The sequence below is a fragment of the Primulina huaijiensis genome, chromosome 2, assembly GCF_012295235.1.
Source record: "Primulina huaijiensis isolate GDHJ02 chromosome 2, ASM1229523v2, whole genome shotgun sequence".
Taxonomy (NCBI): Eukaryota; Viridiplantae; Streptophyta; class Magnoliopsida; order Lamiales; family Gesneriaceae; genus Primulina; species Primulina huaijiensis.
In genome coordinates this window covers 27,526,852-27,532,917 of record NC_133307.1, presented here as the reverse complement: position 1 = coordinate 27,532,917, position 6,066 = coordinate 27,526,852, and positions in this window count along the sequence as shown.

Below are 6,066 nucleotides of genomic sequence, written 5' to 3'. Positions count from 1 at the left end.
GCTAGTTAGTTGAAAGTTGGTTACGTGTATAAATAACAAAACTCACATTGTAAAGCATTTTTTAATTCACTTCTTTCAGTTGCAATAAAATGAGTGGTTGCACTCTCATGCAAAGTCTCCGTAATATGGTATCAGAGCAGCTTCCATTTCAAATCTGATTGCCGGAGAAATCCAAGCCAGAGAATTGAAGTGGAGTAATCCAATAGTTACCTGCATTTCTCGATCGGCGATTCTGAATTCTATTGATCCGGTGTAATCATCTAATTCTCAATCTTCATTCGACTCAGCTGTTTCAGAATTCATGGCGAACACAGGTCCATCAGCATGGAATTTACCGATCCGATCTGCAATCGATGATCCATCGAGTCCATACTTTCTCCACCATTCCGATAATCCAGGACTCAATCTTGTCTCCCAACAACTCACAGGTGACAATTTCGCATCATGGAGTCGAGCAATGAAAATTGCTCTTTCTGTCAAGAACAAATTAGGATTCATTGATGGATCGATTATCAAGCCATCAGAATCCGAGACAAATTTGGTGAATGCATGGATTCGCAACAACAACATAGTTATTTCATGGTTGTTGAACTCTGTTTCTAAAGATATATCAGCCAGTATTTTGTTTGCGGAATCAGCTGTGGAAATTTGGAATGATCTCAAGGAGAGATTTCAACAAAGTAATGGTCCTCGAATATTTCAGCTTCGTCGAGACCTGCTTCAACTTCGCCAAGATCAAGATTCGGTTAGTGTCTATTTTACCAAACTTAAAGCTCTTTGGGAAGAGTTAAATCAATTTCGCCCTATGTGCATTTGTGGGAAGTGCATCTGTTGCGGGGTGAAGAACATCGAATCGCATGTTCAAATGGATTATACAATGACATTTCTCATGGGTCTCAATGACTCGTTCACACACGTTAGGAGTCAAGTGCTACTCCTTGATCCTATACCATCAATTAGCCGAGTTTTTGCGTTAATTGTTCAAGAAGAACGACAACGAGAGGTTGGAACATATCAAGGCACAAATCTTCCAAATCAAAGCATGGCTTTTACACTCAAAAGTGAACATACTCAGACACAATCAGGCAGTCGAAAACCACAAAAATTTCAAAAAGGAAGGCCATACTGCACAACTTGTAATATTCCGGGCCATACGATTGACACCTGCTATAAAATACATGGTTATCCACCTGGATACAAGACTCGATACAGACAGGGAAATAGAATTTCTGCTGTTCCCGTTAATCATGTGTCTGGCCAAGCTAGTATATCTGAAACCCAGGACAGCTCCAATATTCCCTACATGTTGGATAGTCGATTCTGGAGCATCCAGACATATTTGCTCAAACAGGGATGCCTTCATCTCTCTTAAGGCAGTACAAGATTCAAGAGTGATTCTACCTAACGATGAACATGTGGATGTACACTTCTGTGGTGATGTTAAGTTGGGAACTTCGCTGGTCCTTTCGGATGTACTTTATATTCCAGAGTTCAAGTTTAATTTGCTATCTGTCAGCTGCATCCTTGCTCGCACACAAAATATGATGAGTTTTCATTCTAATTCCTTTATGATTCAGGACACCAAAACACGGAGGACGATTGGCAGGGGTAAGAGACTGGCAGGGCTATACGTTCTGGACTCAAATCTGATGCATTCTGACATCCACATGAATCTGGTTAGGACTCAAACTTGGCACCAAAGACTTGGACATCCCTCAATGAAGGTCATGAAAATTCTGAAACCTCATTTACAGCTTGAAGTAGATAATTCTTGTCATGGCAAAATCTGCGAAATTTGTCCATTAGCAAAACAAAAACGTTTACCGTTTGTCTCGCATCATAATGTGTCTGCAGTTGCTTTTGAACTCATACACTGTGACATTTGGGGGCCTTATCATGTTCCTACATACAATAACCAAAGATATTTTCTGACCTTGGTTGATGACTGTACAAGATTCACATGGGTCTTTCTTATCCAACATAAATCTGAAGCAACAACAATGGTCTCCAGATTTTGTGCCATGATTGAAACACAATTCGGTGCAAAAATTAAGATATTCCGCACCGATAACGCCAAAGAACTTGCATTTACTGAATTATTTCAGCAACGAGGGATACTTCATCAGTTTTCATGTGTTCAAACCCCTCAACAAAATTCTGTTGTAGAACGGAAACATCAACATATACTTAATGTGGCTCGATCATTATTCTTTCAATCTAAAGTACCTATTCGATTGTGGAGTGAATGTGTACTAACAGCCACATATTTGGTGAATCGTGTTCCATCACCATGGACTGCAAATAAATCACCATATGAGTTACTTTATCAGCAACATGTGGATTATACACATCTTCGAACATTTGGATGTCTTGCTTTTTCATCCACTTTAGCAGCACATTGAGATAAGTTTATGCCAAGAGCTCGTGTGTGCGTTTTTCTTGGATACCCTCCAGGAATCAAAGGTTACAAACTGATGGATATTAAGAGTAAAGAAGTCTTCATCTCACGTGATGTGAAATTTCAAGAGTCTACCTTTCCTTTTCACCACTTATCTCATGAAGAAAGTATCTTTGATCCATTTCCTGATATTGTTATTCCCAATCCAGCACCAGTGGATGCTTTTGATCATTTGGACAGCACTCTTCCTTCACATCTACAATCAGAAGAAGTTGGTCACGATGTACCGACTGGTTCATCTCCTGTTCTAGCTGAATCACCAAATTTAGCTCCAACTCGTACCTCCACGAGAATTTCCCGACCACCTTCTTATTTACAGGAATATCATTGTCACATGATAAATCACAATTCTGCACCCTCATCAACAACTGCATATCCTCTCAGCAACTACATCTCTTATAAGGCACTCTCTCCACTCTATCGGAATTTGGTGCTCAACATATCATCTCAGGTCGAACCACAATTCTATCATCAAGCTGTTCTACTTGATCACTGGCGTACGGCTATGCAAGATGAACTTGATGCCATGGATGCGAATAACACTTGGTCGGTGATTCTACTTCCTCCGGGTAAGCAAACCATTGGATGCCGTTGGGTATACAAGATCAAACACAACTCTGATGGCTCCATTTCTAGATATAAAGCTCGGTTGGTAGCCAAGGGCTATACTCAACGCGAAGGTGTGGATTTTTTTGAAACATTTTCTCCAGTTGCGAAATTGGCCACCATCAAAATTGTTCTTGCTTTAGCAGCAAGCCAAAATTGGCATCTCGCCCAATTAGACGTTAATAACGCATTCCTAAATGGTGACCTCTCTGAAGAAGTTTATATGGATCTTCCACTGGGCTACAAATTGCGTGCTCAATCTTACACAGGTGACCCAAAATATGTCTGTCATCTACACAAATCCATATATGGTCTACGTCAAGCATCGAGACAATGGTACACCAAATTTTCAAATACCTTGATCGAATCAGGATTTGTACAATCCAAGTCTGATAATACCTTGTTCACCAAGGACTCGGGCCATAGATTTATCACCTTGTTAGTTTATGTCGACGACATCATCATTGCAGGCCCTTCCATTCATGCCATTCAGCAGCTGAAATCTGATCTTCAAAGCAAGTTCAAACTCAAAGATTTGGGTGATCTCAAGTATTTTGTTGGACTTGAAATAGCTAAATCCTCAACTGGTATTTACCTATCTCAACGCAATTATGCCCTTCATCTTCTTGAAGACACTGGTTTTCTAGCAAGTAAACCTGCAACCGTGCCAATGGATCCGCGCTCACGTCTTACTTCTACTGATGGTGATCATCTTGCTGATGTCACAGCATATCGCCGCCTCATTGGACGACTTTTATACCTGACTTTAACAAGACCTGACATAATGTTTGCGGTGCATAAACTAAGCCAATATGTTTCCCAACCACGTACCTCGCATTTGCAAGCAGTTCATCAACTCCTGAGATACATTAAATCCAATCCTGGTCAAGGGATTTTTTTCTCTGCATCATCATCAATTCAGCTACGAGCTTTCTCAGACGCTGATTGGGCAGCGTGCTCTGACACACGAAAGTCGATGACTGGTTTCTGCATCTTCCTTGGTGATGCTCTCATATCATGGAAATCCAAAAAGCAATTGACAGTATCTAGATCCTCAACCGAGGCAGAATATAGAGCGTTGGCCACCACAACGACCGAGATACTATGGCTCACACAATTGCTCAAGGACTTACAATTCAAAGTTACCACACCGGCTGTAATTTTTTGCGACAACCAATCTGCTATTCATCTTGCCAACAACCCCATATTTCATGAAAGAACCAAACATATCGAGATCGATTGTCACTTCATTCGAGAAAAGATCAAGGAAGGATTCATCAAACTATTACCAATAAGTTCTCAACTCCAACTTGCTGACATGTTTACTAAACCACTCCCCTTCTCCACTCTTTCCCTTTTAATGTCCAAGATGTCTATAAAGAACATTTATAGTACATCTTGAGGGGGGCTATTAGCTGGTAGTGAGCTGGCTAGTTAGCTGGTAGTGAGCTGGCTAGTTAGTTGAAAGTTGGTTACGTGTATAAATAACAAAACTCACATTGTAAAGCATTTTTTAATTCACTTCTTTCAGTTGCAATAAAATGAGTGGTTGCACTCTCATGCAAAGTCTCCGTAATACTTTCTGTATTATCGCAGACAAATTCTTGCAAAGGGATGTATTTATATTAAAAAAGGAAAGACAAGATTAAGTTAGATGCCGGCCGTTGTTGGGAGCTCACATGGACGATAAGTTTGGTCCTCCCTATTATTTGGATAAACGAATTGAATCTTGAAATTGTGATATTTGAGCTTGAGGCAAAAACTGTTGTTGATGCTATACAATCGCCGGAAAATGACGTTACTGAATTTGGAGCTATCGTACACCATGCAAATATTTTTTGCATAAGTTCAGTTAATTTATAGACAAGCAAATCTAACCTCTCATGTTTTTGTCCAGACTGCTTGTTTGTATGTCGGTCTATTTATTTGTTTTGAGACTCGATATTGTTTGATTGAACATTTGATATTTGTAACATTTCACATTATTAATGAAAATTTTTTTTTAAAAAAAGTAATAAAATCTTAATTGAAAATAGGTTGTTAAGATTTTTTTATAATATGATAACGGAGTTCAATTTAAAGATGTTAATTGCAAGATTTTTTTTTATTGTGGTGGCCCAGCTTTGGTTATGTCCGAGATATAAAATTTGTCCGTATATATGGTTTTAATGTATCAAAATAATATCTTATTACGGTGGCCCAGCTTTGGTTAGGCAACTTATTTTTTTTAGGCAACTTATTATGACATCTTATCTTATGAAATCTTTGTTTTAAAAAAATTACCAAACATTTTGTTGGGACTAAATAATTTCATCTGCTAAGACAGAACGTATCGTTTAGGTACGATTTAAAAATATTAGAGTTGTATAATTATTATCGTATATAATTTTTGATCAAACAACACACGTTTATTTTTGTAATTTGTATCAGAGCTAAGATCACATCTCCGATTATCATTGAATGCAATGTGCAAAATTATTGAGAGAGGTTTTTGGAACGTCATAATTGTCACTGCTAATATAGAGATCAAATCATGACTTTTACCACTATATAATTTTTTATAAAACAACAAACTTTTGGTTTTACAAATTTTGTTGAAATTTATAAACTTTCAATAGCTTATAATTAAGCTCAACCAACTACCTTTAAACTTTTGGATATGTTTCAAGGCGTTGGAGAGAGAGAAAAAAAATACTCCAAGTCGGACAAATCAAAGGTAAATTCTTTAGACAGGACAAATTGCAAGTCCAATTGCTGGTGAGCTAGCTAGCTGTGATCGTTAACTGTGGTCACCTGGAATTTTATTTAAAAGATTAAGACAAGACGACCTTGCCTGCCGTTGTCTAATATTGACGTGGTTGACTTGTACAACGTTTTTGTCCTTGTAAATGATTGATTCTGCGTGGAGGAGGAATCTTTGTGCCTGAATCAATAGTTTATTCGACTGCAGGGATCGATTAACCAAGTAAGATGACATTACTATTGGACACCATTATTATATA